The sequence below is a fragment of the Mesocricetus auratus genome, unplaced genomic scaffold (genome assembly GCF_017639785.1).
Source record: "Mesocricetus auratus isolate SY011 unplaced genomic scaffold, BCM_Maur_2.0 contig_2799_pilon_obj, whole genome shotgun sequence".
NCBI classification, from domain to species: domain Eukaryota; kingdom Metazoa; phylum Chordata; class Mammalia; order Rodentia; family Cricetidae; genus Mesocricetus; species Mesocricetus auratus.
The window spans coordinates 37,367-53,984 of record NW_024432720.1 but is presented as its reverse complement, the minus strand read 5'-3'; positions in this window follow the sequence as shown (position 1 = coordinate 53,984).

Sequence of the window (16,618 nt, the reverse complement as noted above, 5' to 3'; positions counted from 1 at the left end):
AAAGGAGTTGTAAGAGAAAGTTCATAGCACTAAGTGCCCACATTAAGAAACTGGAGTATAGCCACATGAGAGTAATTACAGGACAACTGAAAGCTCAACAACAAAAAGAAACATATTCACAAAGGACAAGTAGATTCAAGGAAATAATCAAATTATGAGCTAAAATCAATAAAGTAGTACAAAGAAAACAACACAAATAATCAATGAAACAAGGAGATGGTTCTGAAGTAAAAATGAACAAGACAGACAAACCTTTATCCAACCTATCCAAAAGGCAGACAGATAACATGCAACTTAATAAAATCATACAAAACAGGGGAACATAACCACAGACACTGGGGAAATACAGAGAATCAACATGTAATAGTTTCAAAACCTGTACTCCACTAAATTGTGAAATTTAAGGGAAATGGATGATTTTCTGGATAAATATCACTACCATAATTTAATGAAGAATCACATAAATATAAACAGACAAACGATTTATATAGTACTATAAACCCCAACAAAATAGAAGCAGTCCTGAAATTCTTCCAACCCAAAAAATTTCAGGGCCAGATGGTTTCTGTGCAGAATTCTACCAGAAATTCAAAGAAGAGCTAATACCAATAGTCTTCAAATTCTTAGCCACAATAGAAGCAGAAGCATCATTGCCAAACTCTTTTAAGGCAGCTACAATTACCTTGTTTACCAGACCACAGAAAGACACATCTAAAATAGGAACCTATAGCACTTTCTTCCTCATGAACATTGATGCAAATATACTCAATAAAATACTGGCAAATTGATTCCAAGAACACATCAGAAAAATCATCCAGCTTGATCAAGTAGGCTTCATTCCAGGAATGCAGGGATGCTTCAACATGTGAAAATCTATCAATGTAATCTACCATATATACAATCTGAAAAAGAAAAACCACATGATCTTCTCACTAGATGGTGAAAAAGCCTTTGACAATATCCAACACCACTTGCTGTTAAAAGTGTTGGAGAGATCAGGGATAACATGAACATACATGAACAAAATAAAAGCTATATACAGCAAACTGATAACATGTAACAAATTAAATGCAGAGAAACTCAAGATTATTCCTCTAAAATCAAGAAAAAGACATGCTTGTCTACTCTTTCTATACCTCCCCAATATTGTACTTGAATTTCTTGTTAGGGCATTAAGACAACAAAGGCAGATCAAGGGGATATAAATTGGAAAAGAAAAAGTAAAAACTTTCTCTATATGATGATATGATAGTATACATAAGTGACACGAAGAATTCTACCAAGAATCTCCTACAGTTGATAAACATGTTCAGCAAAGTGTTAGGTTATAAGATGAACTAAAAATGGGTAGTCCTACTATGTATAGACAATAATTTTGCTGAGGAAGAAATCAGAAGAAGATTACTGTGTTTTTTATAGTTGAATCCTGATTACAAAATAAAATTAATCCTTATGGTTCATTATTTTTGAGAATGTTATGACATAAAATAGAAGTGGATGTGAAGCAAGTGAAATAAAATGTATTTCACACAAATCAACATAAACAGATGTATTACTTTATTTCTAACAGGTATTAATTTAAAATTGTAAATTTTATTTCTTCAATATTAAGTTATTATGTTATAATCACATTAATTGTGCCTCAAAATTTCTCCTTCTGAACCACCCAATGTCTCTTCATTTATTTGTCATTACTTAGGACTTCTTTTTAAATTAATTGTTATCAAATTCAAAATTGTAGACATTGTATGACATTTTATGAACTAATAACTGCTTCATGAGTTACGATAGAAACAATGGAATACGAATCACTGAATTTGTTAAGTGCTCCACAAAACTTTTCAGAAATCCAAATTATTCACAAAATTTGTGTATATGATTATATTCAAGCAAGGATACATGGAATTTCATGGAGCATTAGTCACATAGAGAAGAGTAAAATTAGGGAAGAAGAAAAATATTTAAAAACTTGATATAGTTCTGATCTGACCTCAACCAGAATGGATGATGCAAATTTCTTAAAATTTCTTTAGTAAAACATCAATAATTTACCATTCAATTCTAGGATTTATACAGAGATTAAGAAGAAATTAAACTTTATTAACCTTATATATTTGGTACTATGAGATGTAAGGTTGAAGTAGTAAATACACAATGCATATAATTTTACTCAAGAAAGAAGATTGGGAATGTACAAGGAATGTTCCTGCCATATAGAAGTAGCAAGATGATGGAAGGAAGAAATAAGAAAATTAATAACTTCTGATGTGAAATTATTTGAATGAATATTTGAATTCGATGATACACTAATCTGCAGCCAAAGAAAGTGTTGCAAATACAAGGTGATTTTTCTCTCATCAGAACATTAAAGGGTAATGATTTTCTGAATCATCATTTTTTATTCTCTTTGGTGCTATTGATACTTTAGTGTTTATAAATTAAAACATTTGTCTCTTTTATAATTTATGAGGGTACAAATATAGTTATTAATTAGTGAATAGTAAAAGCAAACTGTCTTATTAACAACTTCAAGTAGCATACTGCTGGTGGATATTCTTTGCAGACATATTTAATTAAAGAGATCAATCCTTACAACATATTTATTGTTCCGGACAAAAATGAGTAAATGTATTCAGAAATTTCTGAGACATTTGCCACAGTACATAGAGTTACATCCAGGATATTTTCTGGTAAATATTTTTACGAGACAAGCTGGAAAATATATAGGGGAACTAATCACTTGAAATGTCAAAGTTTGGATATATGATAGTGGAGAATAGTTTTAGAAAAAATGTGACTGAATTAATACATTGTCTTATGAAGTAAAGAAAAAGAGTAAGAAGCAGAGTGACAGAGGTAAACTTTATCAAAATTTTGATATTTGGAACATAGAGACACAGTGAAGAAATTGTTAATAGAAGGTTCATTTTCTAAGAAGCTATTTACGCACACTATTTATAATATCACATGAAATCAGCATGTTAAAGATATCCCTAATATTAAGAAAAATGAACACAACTAATGTAAATGAATAATAATTTGTACAGAAAACCATGTAACAAATCATTTTTTATATATAATGAAAGCTTCCCCTCATCAACCCTGACAAATATATTACAATGTGTCAGTGGGCAATGGTTGAATATTGGAAAAATAGTAGAGGCAATTAAATTCTCACATAGCTTTTTGAGAACTGTGAACTCATAAATGTGTCTGCTTCTATTCATATGAATCATGGGAATCAAGTCAAGAAATACAGAAGTTGGTTTCTTGAAAAACAGAAGGAAGTGAATCATCCACTTGGTTTGAAAGGTCAACCCACACAGAAGTATGTCTTCAATCTCTAATAGGTTTATAAAGTGTATTTTCCACTCACTGTTACTGACTGATAACAGAAAACAAAAACATGGAGAAAGAATGAAAACGCATGTCCCTTCCACTGTTACTTTTAGACTTCTAGAATTTGGAAAACACTCTTGTTTCATGAGTGTCACAAAACAGAAGATTGGTTCTTGGGAAATGTTGAATAAATTTCAAAGAATTATTTTATATAACTCAGAGGACCCTGTCTGTGAACCTGAATGCAGGGAATATCTCAGCAGTATTTCAAATTTCATTCCATACTCCACAACTATTCCTTTCTTATTTGTTTTAAAAGCAGAGTTTGTAATGGATGTTTCTTGTAATAGGGTACAATTTTACTCAATTGCTTGAAGACCGTTTCACAAATACAAAGCCTTCTGATAATTCTTTTCATTATGTATACAATATTTACCTTAAATTTTCAAACCCCTCCACCAAATAAGTTCCTTTCAAATTATCATTTACCTTAAATTTATTTGTAGTCTATAAATTTATTCAGGGATGTGAATGAGACATTAGCTTTGGAACTAACACTTCATCCTTAATATCCTCTCAAATAGGGATTATGGGTAAGGGCAGTGTTGTTCCTAAATCAAGGTCAGTCCATTTTTGCATAAAACAAACAAATATTACATGATCCAGCGCCTCTTCCATAAACCAGTAGACAGTAAATATCTAGTCTATACCTAATGTCCATCAACATGCTAGCTGTGAAAAAAACATGGAATACATAAAAAGTTTAAGATATAGTTATCTGTTTTGAACTACTTTTCAATTCAGAGTTTGTGCTTGTGTCCCTATGGCTAAAGACACTAATAAAATACAGAAACAGAGTACTCTGATGTTTCTAACTGAATCTAGTACAACAAGTCTTCTTTCCTGTAATTTCCTTTTCCTTGTGCCATGAGTTACTACAAGGAAGGAGAACAAAATCTCATACACAGAACAAACACATCTGAAGAATGACAAAAGAATATCAACATATTCAAAATGGTACAAGATGTTTCATCCCTATGTTGGGGGCAACAGGTTGTCTGATAGGACTCACAAAACACTAACAGGGGAAAAACCAATACTTATATTGGAAAACTTGTTAATTACACAGACTGAGTGAGGTCATGGGTTTTTGAAAAGAATATAGTACTTGAAGTTTGTTTGACTATCAAAATTCTTTTTTACATTATAAACCACAGATAAATGTAGGTAGAATCCCCTGTGATAAAAATGTCTTTTGTATATAGTAAATAGAATCCATCTTTTAAAAACAAAAAATGGCTCTAAGGCTGAGAAAAATAGATTGTTAGTGGCAGACATCTAATGAATGCATAAACATTTCAGGTCCTGAACAGATGAACAATGAAACATCTCCAAATAGTGAGCAGGAAGAAACTAACAGTCAAAGTATCAATAATTCTCCTATGAAACTTTCTTTCCTAGATATAGTAGAATTTATGACATGCTAAATGACAATATCAGTAAACATGATCACATAGTAGTGGAAAAATATGTAGAGTCCCACTCCTAGATAATGAATACTGAAAAAAATAATTGTGGGGAAAAAGGAGAATTAACCTCACCCAGGAAAGACAGGAGTTGTGACTGATTTCCAATAACATGAAACCATATATTCACAAAGAAATGAATGGTACTTATCAGGTTTTCTCTCTCTCTCTCTCTCTCTCTCTCTCTCTCTCCCTGTCTCTCTCTCTCTCTCTCTAGGAAAATGGTATAAATTGATGGCAAGTGAAAGCATTAGAATACATTCATCACTAGCTGATATGTAAGGAATATATTTAGATATTTTATATTTGAATTAGGATATAAAATAACATATCATTAAACTTTGTACATTTTATAGTCATGAACATGATTATGAATGTTTTTCCTTTGTTCAAGACACTTTATGTTCATATGTCGTTATGTGTTTGGAAGATTGTTTAAGATAATTTCATATACTTTAAATTAACTAACACTCAACAGAATCTTTTTTGCAGAACCATCGCTCTTGAAGTTGTTGTTGGGCAAAATTATTCTGTGAAAAAAATACAGAAACAATCACATACACAAGAATGTATGAGAACTCCATTATTGTGACTGGTGGATATGTAAATCTAAGAACAGAAAAAAGTAAAGGACAAATAGATTCATATTTAAAATGTTGCACTTACAATAAATGGTGTTGTTTGTGGTTTTTCCTTCTAGAGAAACATTAGAAACATGTGATACATCCAAGTGAGAGAAGCATCTGACAGTACAAGCTACCATAGATAACAATCACTTGTGTTAACTCTGTGACCATGAAATTTATTGTTACTAGTCTTGTTTGAATACTGAATGCAACTTCAAAATGACCAATTAAGTCTTAATTCTTAAGAGTGATATAAAATAAAAATCAAATAAATGTGAAATGAACGAAAAAATGTGTTTCACACTATTAAATATAAGGAAATATAGGATAGCATTTATGACAAACATGAATTTTAAATTGTGATTATTTAAAACTTCTTTACTATATTATATTATAATCACATCATTTTTTCCTTAACTTTCCTGCTTCTTATCCATCCCTTATTCATCTCTTCTCTCTGCCATTACTTAGGAATTCTTTCTAAAATAATATTTTTCATATTCAAAATATAAAAATTGATGAAATAACATTACTACATTTTTATAATAGATAAAATGAGGGTATTGGAAAAATGAATTTTTCTAGTGTTCCATAATGCTTTTTAGAAGATTCTTAACAGTGTTTGTGGATTGTATATACACTCAAATGAATTCATAATGAATTTTATAGAAAATTAATATCATATGGGAGAATAAGATAAGGGAAAGAGAAAATATCTGAAAACCAAACTGCATTGGCTTTAGTCTTAATTGTTGATGCAAAAATAATAGGGTTGTGCATGATTTTAAGCCATAAGAAACTGTGTTGATTAGGGACCCTGCCATGATTTGCCAGTCCACTGAAGTAAAGATTATTTACTACTTAGCCTCCCAAGATTACTTCAACTTTGTACTCTGTAAACTACAATGTATTTTTAAAAGAATGTGTGTCCCCTTTAAACACAGTGAGGTCAAAATACTGATACTAATTTGAGAATTTAAATTGTAATGTATAATGGAAAATGTAAAGGAGACAGTTATTAATTGATATCTAGAAACATTTTGACAATCAAAGAGAATACTATATCATTAATCATGAACACATTTTGAAAGTTAATGATTATCTGCAATCAAAAAATTCATTTGATTCCCTCCAAAGTGTAGAGCAAAATCTAGATGAACCACTGATTCTTCCAAGTAAAGCAGTAGAAATTTTACAAGAACTAATAATGGTAAAGTCTAAGAACTTGGACATTGACAAAGATAATCCTTTATGGAATACATCAGTGAATGGAAAATTTGTTGTTGAATTCACAACGAAGTAGAGAAGACAGGCAAACTTTGTTGACATTTATACATTTGGGAAAATGAGACCAAGTAGTTAAGTAGTAGAACAGACTGCATATAGTATTAGTCTTGTAGTCTTGTAAGGGAGTGGGAATAACCAGTGCATTTTCCAATCATATATTAAAGACAATAGTGTGGAAAGAGAAAATGATAAAACAAATTCTTCCAACAAACAGCATGAATGAATTGTGAAAATTGAATTTGATGATACCCAAATCCTAAGATAAAGGCACTGTTAGTAATTAAGAGATGAATTGTCACTCATCTGCTTATTGACTATAAATCATAATGATTAATTTATTTACATGATATTTAAATCTTAACGTTTAATAAACAAAAAGGATATCTCTTTTATTATGTACTAGGATACAAATATAGGTATAAATTTGGGAATAATAAAAACAGTCAAGGAGCATATTGCTGGTGGATATTACAGGAAGAATGATTTTGGTGATCATTTCATTATAGAAAGTCAATGCTTACATCATTTACTTTTCCAAGAAATGAATATGTTTAATTAGAACCTCCTCTGTCATTACCAACAGTACATAGAGCTACAACCCTAAACATGTGACATCCATATATTTATGAGGAAATTTAGAAAAGATTTATTAGAAATGATCACTTGAAACTTTAAAATCATAAATACAACATACAGGAAAACTGTATTAGGAAAACCATCCCTGAAATTCTACATTGTATTATGAATTATAGAGAAAGGCAGAAGGATAGAGTTGAAGTTAATCAAAATTTAGATATATGAGATTTAGAGATACTGAGACACAGTTGCCACAAATGTCATTTATTTGGAATATATTGAGATACAGTATTTTAACATCACAAGAATTGAGAATGCACAAAGATATATCTAATTCATTAATGTAAAATTAACACAGCTAACATAAATGAATGATGACTTAAACAGTGGTGTACAGAATATAATGTAATGGAGTAATCAAGTAGCCCATCACATCACTTCTGATAATACAAATAAAACTATTGAAAACCATAACAAATACAGGACAATGTATCTGTGCTCAGGGGCTGAGTATTCACAATGTGTTGTAGGCAGTTAAATTTTCAGAGGCTTGGGAACTGTAACACCATTGAGGAGCCTGCCTCTGTTCATACTGTTCCTGAGCATCAAGCCAATAGTTCAGCAGATAAACAGAAGTTAGTGAATCATCCACTGTGTTCAAAAAGGACAATGAACAACGTGGCATATCACCAATCTTTAATTGGATTATAAAGTTGATTCTCCACACATTGATACTGACAGTTAACTGAGATAAAAAGCACATGAAGGAAGAACAAAACTCGCGTGGCTTACACTGTTATTTTTATAAATCTACAATTTGGAATTTCACAGTGATATTTCACAAGTGTCAAAAAACACAAGACTAGGTCTTGCGAAGGGTAAAAAGATTTCGTAAAAGAAAGAATATTGAGATCAGGGACTCATATCTGTAAACCTGAATATACAGAATGCTTCAGTATTTAAAATTTTATTCCATACTCCACAAATATTTCTTTTTCATTTTTGTAAAATGCTGGATGTTGCCAGCAATGTGCTTCTAAAAATGTTTGTGGACAATTTTCTACATACAGAAAATATTTGGGTTGTTCTTCCCTCTGATGAGTAAACTCTTTATTCCAATTTTGTCACCCCCCACCCAACCAACAAGTTCCTTTCATTAATCATCAAGTAAAGTTTTATTTGTGGTCTTTGTTTGCCTTTAGCCTTGGATCTAACTATTATGCCCTATTGGACTCCCACATAGAAAGAATACGGTTGACCTGTGTGATAACCACCCCCAACCTATAAGTAGCCCCTAGTTCATAAATGAAGTGTGTAATCCCATGAGCCATGTGCTCTTCAGTAACATTCCACAGAAAAGAAATAGGTTATGCCCAGTGTAAGTGAATATCCAATCTGTGAACAATTTTCCAGAAAAGTTATGATTTTTAAAACGCAGGTCAAAATGGGCCTGGGAACTGCAGAGAAAAGAAAACATTCACACACACACTCACACACACACACACACACACACACACACAAGATACGCACACAAACAGTTCAGGAGAGAGAATCAGAGACAGAGATCAAGAGACAGACAAACAGACAGAGACAGCTTTTTCTGGGATCACTTTATTATATAGCAATTCTGGAAAAGACTGTTGAGAATTCTTAATTTTAAAATGTATATATGTATTGTGTGACTGAAACAGCTCCCTGAAATACGCCTAATTGTCTTGATACCCTTTTTTCAGATATTTTATCTTCTATGTTCATTGATATATATTCACAAAAAACTGAGAATGCAAACAATATAAATACAAATATTGTAAAATTTTAATGAGTAACAAAATTATGGAACATTTACAAAATGTAAAATTATATGGTAAATAAAATAAACTCATGATATATTCAGGTAAATGAAAGACACTGTTTGAAAATCCTACAAGCTCTGAAAGGATCAAAAAGACAAATGTCATATGTTATAGTTCGGATTTTATTCCTAACTCCAAATAAGCAGATAACAGTTTAGGAGTCACTTGAGACATTGCAACACATATGCATGCAACAACATTTTATAAAAATTAAGAGAGATTACAAAATTGAACAAAATAGGAGGGGGTGCATATTAGACGGTTAAGAGGGAGGAAATGGATGTGGGTAATTATGCAAATGTGTAACTGTAAAAAAGAGACACAATAATTGTGTCAAACTTGTAAAAATTGGTATGAAGGACAGCCTAAAGCTTTACAATGGTGAACTTATATAACATAAGTTTGCAAAACATACAACAGTGCAAATTGTAGATTATTCCACATGTTATTGAAGGAATCCCCAGTGAAGGAAGAAATACTGCACAGTCCTGGTATTCATCTGGTTTGTTCCCAAAACTATATGACAAGAGCCTATGTCTAAGAACAACACAGATTTGGTTTTGATATCCAAAAATATCATCAAGGCAAGGAAGGTCCTTACTTCATGAAAGGTAAAGGATTATTATCAGCCTGAATGAAGAGCCCATTTACACAAGTGCAGAGATTTTCTGAACACTATTATTTTTATACAATCTTTCATTTGAATTGTTTTTTAAAAATGAATTTTATTTTTTTTACCAGTGGGCATCTAACAGCATTCATTTATTACTTATACAGTATTCAAATTATATCTCTTGTAGGTCTATTTACATGAGAGTTGAATTCAATGTTCTGGAAGTATAATGTAGTCAATACATGAAAAATCTTAAAAGTAGCATACGAGATATAAACATTCTTATAGGAAATCCTCCTTAAATTTCAATATCTTATATTCCAAGAGTGTGGTTATTCAGGCCACACTTTTAAATTCCTTTAACTGCACCATAATATTCTAGGATTGAAATTGCTTTCAAATTCAAGTCACATTTGTGAGTGAACCATATACTACATATGCATGCACATTTTGTGACTTTTACCTACTGGTATACTGCTGGAGACAAAATTATTAGTTATAAGCTTCCGAAGGAAGTTATACTACATCATTGGAACATAACCTGACATTTGAATACTCATATTTATTTAGGGTATAGGATAATATAGCATTCATCAGGGCCAAATAAAAAGTGTTAGAAATATGAAAGTTCATGTATTGCAAAATCATTGGCTGATTCAATGCCACTCCCTATAACTAGCTTTATAAAATGATGTGACAGTTCAGTTCTGTCAAAAGCAGTAACCTAATTTGACCTTCTGCAGAAGATCAAAGGCAGGCAACACCATGACAAAGTTTCTGCTGCTGGCCTTGGCACTTGGTGCTGTTCATGCTCATTCTGAGGTAAATACATTTGGTCTGTCCATGTCTGAGGTTCTTCAATAGCAAAGTAGGCCAAAAATTGAGCAATTTTGTAAAGTCCCAGGACAAAAATGCTATGTTTATTGAGACATCATATTACCATGAATTATGCTACATCTTTGAAAATATAATTGTAGAGTAATGAGAAATATTATTGATAATCATTTGGTTGCTGAATTTTAATGCCAGGAGATGATTAACTTAACAAGAAACTATCTAAATGTCCTCTTCTAAACTTAAATAAAACAACACTAAGAAGAGAACAACAACAACAACAAAAATAACAACAGAGTAACTACATCATCAGTGGCATCTTCAGGAGGATATGCAGTAATCTGAACACTGTTCCAAGATAATGGCTGGTGTTTGAGCTTTGTCAGCCTCATAGGTTGGTTTCAGCCATACAGGTCTGGGCACTAAGGTTGGGATTACTCCATTTCTGATGTTCTGATGAATAGCCCTAAGACTGATGACTGGTATCCCAGCCTCTCCTTGCTACTGTTGAGCTCTGAGATCTCAAACCTGGGGAAGAAATGTTATATTGATGAGAAGGAGAATGCCCAATGCTTCTTTGTCCACATTACGTAAATGCAATGTCCTTTTGAGGAGAGTGGGAAGGTCGGACACCTGCTTGGCCAGAAGGTAAAACCGAAGGCCATTTGGATGTGGATGTTAGTATGGACACCTTACATAATGGGAAGGGAAGGTCTGGAGCACTCTTGGTCAGAGGTGGAATTTGAATACCCATTAGCCAGACAGAGTATGTGTGAGGCACCCTTGGTCAATGGGAGCACTACTGCAGGCCTCGTATTCAGACCTTGAATGGCCCTCAGCACGAGTCAGAGATGTACAAATAGGGATACATGGTTCAGAGGTGAGAGGTCTGAGGCTTTCCAAGGGGAATGGGGAAAGAAGTGAGAATTCAAGAGCCTTGGAGAAAATATAAGGCCCACAGGGTCAGAAAGGAAATGTTTGAGGGCCTCTTGGAGAGAGAGTAGAAATCCTAGGTCTCTTTACAGAGATAAACTAGCAGGCTATGTTATATAGAGTTGGAAATCTGCATTCCCATACCTTGATATGAGGTCAAGGTTCCAGCCCACCTCATGTAGTGGAGCATATTCCAGGTACTCTCTTACCAGCTTCCAGCTCTTCACTGGACACTCAAATGTCTGTCCAGTGTGGTGAATGTGTCAGGCAGCAGTCTGAGTCTGCGTGGTAGTCCCTAGCTGGTCCTCCTTCCCAAGCATATGTTCAGCTCCTCAGGTCTAGGTATGAAGGATGGAGGCCACATTATATTGATGTCTGCCTTAAGGCAGTGTACTTTTGTTCTAGACTCTACTTGCTACTCTTGGGCTCTGTTACTTTAACCTGGGTGGTCTGGAGAGGCAATAGGATGAAGGAAAATTAACCTAGGACCTCATGTTTGTGTGGGGAAAACTTGAGGAGAACAATGTGAGGCCCTCTTCGGTAGATGGGCATATTTGAAGAAAACTTGGGCAGAATGAGAAGACGGCACTCAGGTACATGAGAGGCAATGGATTGGAACTCCTTTGGTCACAAAGGAATGATATGTGACCCAGTGACCTAGAACTAGTAAGTCTATTCCCACAGTGGCATATTCATGGATATTGGAGGACTGTACCTCTCTATTATAGCAGGCAGCTTTGAGAACCCTTTGGTCAGAAGACAAATACTTGGGGGATCCTTGGGGAGAGGGGATAGTCTAAGAGCCACTTCATTAAGAGAGGATATTCTCAGACTTCTTTGGCTATGTGGAATATATCTAATTTTCCAGTGGGCAGAAGAGGAATTTCTGATGTCACTTAGGAGACATGTAGAAGACCCAAGACTCTTTAACTTAGAAAGATGACATAGGAGTTCCCCAGGACTGAATGGAGTAGTCTCAGCCTCTCTTGGTCATATGTCTGTGGCCTTATTGAGCAGAACTGAAGGTTGAATGATACCTTGAGAATTATAAGATGTTCCAGGCACTCACTCCTTCATCAGCACCAAACTTGAAATCACAATCTAGAGAACACACGTCTTCTGAATGTCCATGTCAGGTATGTCAGCAGTCTTAGAAGTCTTCTAAGAGGCTGCCCAGCAGTAGTGTCTGGCTCAGTGTCTTCATCTAGTACATGTCCATCCACACATCCCTCTGCATGTAGGATAGGAGTTCTATGTCTGAGACACCAGAGTGAAGAAGACAGACTGAGTTACCCTCATCTTGCTGCTCTTGTGTTCAGGAACATAGACCCTTGTGTCCAGAGTGCTCTGAGATCTTTGTCTAGAACAGTGCTTTGCAAGCCACCAAATAAGAAGATGCATGTATAAAATCTACTGGGCAGATGGTGACTATGTAGGATTCCCTTGATCACACAAGGCAGGTCTGAGCTACTCTTTATTCATGTGAATGTCTACATCTCCCTATGTAAAATAGGGAAAGGACATTGGCACTTTTGGTCACAAACAGAAAGACTATTGTGCCCTTCATTAAAGAGGTAATATGGAATAAGGGAAAATATTGATGCACCCCGGTCATAAGTGAAATTTCTGAAGCATTTTGTACAAAGGTGAAAGTCTACACCTATTTGCTCGAGGGCATGACTACTGATTTTAGCTTTCTATATTTTGTCCTCTTATCTAAACCTAGAATCTTAGGAGTCCTGCTGGTTATAAATGTGCTTATGTGGCAATCTTTGTCACTGGGATTTTCACTAAGGTAATATGAGTTCAAAGGTAACCTGTAAGGTGCGCTTGGAAGGAAGGGGATGCTCTAGGGACTCCCAGGGTCAGAGGGCAGATCTGAAGATACTTTGAGCATAGGGTTAAAGAATGAAAACATCTTGGCCATGGGGGACTATTCTCATGTCTTATTTATCATTGTGGCACAGGCTAGACACCATTAGTCAAACAGAGATCTCTGTAGTCCTTGTGGTTGAAACAGGTAATCATAATCCCCTTTTGCACTATGGCGGACCACATGTGAGACCATGTGATTATCACTTGTACAGAGGGAGTGGTGTAAGGAATACTTGGTCTGAGGCCTCTTTAGTCAGAAGGAAATGACTTAGGCTCACTTATAAAGACACAGACATTTTGAGGGTCTTTTCTACAAAAGAAGTACTTGGGACCACCTTGGGCAAATGGGGAAGTTCTGCAGTAGACATTGTCCTAGGATTGAGATCTGTCATTCTCTTCAACAAAGTAAAAGGAGGGAGGCAACTGGAGAAGAGAGGAAACACTGGGCCCCTTGTGAATGAGAGAAAACTGTGAGACCTGGTTGGTCAAAGGTATAAGTTGGAACACCATTGGAGAGAGGGGAAAGTGCCATGTACCATTCTGATGAAGGTGAATGTCCCTGGTACCTTATTCAATGAAGGAAGGCGCCATCACTGCACTTCAGATTCCAATCTTCTTTAGAATTTCCACATCCTGTGTTGAGTCTCGGAGAATTCGGGCAGCAACCAGAGCCTACTTCAAACAGCCTGGATGGCTGTCCCTGGCCAGGTTGCCTCTTCTTCAAGTTTGTCTTCATAGTTCTTATGTGGGCAGCAATAATGGGGCCACTTGATTTCTAGTGATTAAATTTGATTAAATTGAAGAGGATAGGATAGGATCCAGTCTCTAATTCTACACTTGGGAACGGGCCTTCAAATCCGAGTGGAGCAATGCATTTGCCTTGCCACCAACGTCAAAGGTAAAAGGTTTAAATGTCTCTTAGTTAGAATAGCATATGTTGGAGGTTCTTTAAAGACAGGAGTGAATGCTTGAGGATTTGTGAAAGAATATTGAAAGGTTTAATCACAGTGTGTTTATCTCTAAATATTAATAATAGAGTGTGTGTATATCTCTAAATATTAATCAAAGAGTGTGTGTATCTCTAAATATTAATCATAGAGTATTTGTTAATCCCTAAATAGTAATCATTGAGTGCGTGTTATCTCTAAATATTATTAATAGTGGGTGTGTTTATTTCTAAATATTAATCATAGAATGTGTGTTTATCTTCTAAGTATTAATCATAGAGTGTGTTAATAATCTCTAAATATTAATCATAGATGTGTTATCTCTAAATCTTAATCAATACATTGTGTGTTTATCTCTAAATATTAATCATAGAATGTGTGTTTATCTCTAGATATTAATCACAGTGTGTGTGTATCTCTAAATATTAATCATAGAGTGTGTGTTTATCTCTAAATATTAATAATCATGTGTGTTTTTATCTCTAAATATTGATCATAGATGTGTTTATATCTAAATAATAATCATAGAGTGTATATCTGTCATATTACTCATAGACTGTGTTGTCTATCTCTAAATATTAGGTCATAGACTGTGTGATTATCTGTAAATATTAATCATAGAGAGTGTGTTTACTCTAAATGTTAATCATACAGAGTGTGTATCTCTAAATATTAATCACAGAGTGTGTGTTTATCTCTACATATTAATCACAGAGTGTGTGTTATCTCTAAATATTAATCATAGAGTGTGTGTTTATCTCTAAATATTAATCATTGAGTGTGTGTTTATCTCTAAATATTAATGCATAGTGTCGGAGTTTATCTCTAAATATTGAATCATACAGTGTGTATTTATCTCTAAATATTAATCATAGAGTGTGTGTTTATCTCTAAATATTAATCACAGAGTGTGTGTTTATCTCTAATTATTAATCATAGAGTGTGTTTATCTCTAAATATTAATCACAGATGTGTGTGTTTATCTCTAAATATTAATCATAGAGTGTTTATCAATAAAAATTAATCACAGAGTGAGTGTTTATCTCGTAAATATTAATCATAGAGTGAGTGTTTATCTCTAAATACTAATAACAGAGTGTGTGTTTATCTCTAATATTAATCATAGATTGTGTGTTTATCTCTAAAAATTAATCATAGATTGTGTGTTTATCTCTAAATATTAATCATAGAGTGTGTGTTTATCTTGTAAATATTAATCATACATTGTGTGTTTATCTCTAAATATTAATCATAGAGTCATGTGTTTATCTCTAAATATTAATCATAGATTGTGTGTTTATCTCTAAATATTAATCATAGAGTGTGTGTTTATCTAAATATTATATCATAGAGTGTGTGTTTATCTCTATATATTAATCATAGAGTGTGTTTATCTCTAAATATTAATCATAGAGTGTGTGTTTATCTTCTAAATATTAATCATGGAGTGTGTGTTTATTATGAATATTAATCACAGAGTGTGTGGTTATCTAAATATTTATCATAGTGTGTGTGTATATCTGTAAATCCTACTCATAGAGTGTGGGTTTATCTCTAAATGTTAATAATGGAGAGTGTTTTTATCTACAACATATTAATCATACACTTTGTGTTAATCACTAAATATTGATCATACAGTGTTTATCAATAACATAATCATAGAGTGGGTGTTTATCTGTAATCGTAATCATAGAGTGTGTTTTATCTCTAAATATTAATCACAGTGTGTGTATTTATATTAATATTAATCATAGATTGTGTGTTTATATTTAAATATTAATCATAGAATATGTTTATCTCTAAAAATTAATCATAAATTGTGTGTTTATATCTAAATATTTATCAGAGAGTGTATGTTAATCTTTAAATATTAATCAAAATGTGTGTGTTAATTTCTAAATGTTAATCACAGTGTTTGTGTTTATAGCTAAATATCAATCATAAAGTGTGTGTTTATTTCTAAATATTAATCGTATAATGTGATGTCACAATGTATAATTGTGTTCATAGAGCACTATAGTGATGTCACACCCAATAAATGTGATGTCATAGTGCAGTATATTACGAACACAGTGTATAATTGTGATGTCATATTGTACTATAGTGATGTCACAAAGTATAATTGTGTTCATAGAGAACTATATTGATGTCACAGACAATAATTGTGATGTCATAGTACAGTATATTGATGTCACAGTGTACAATTGTG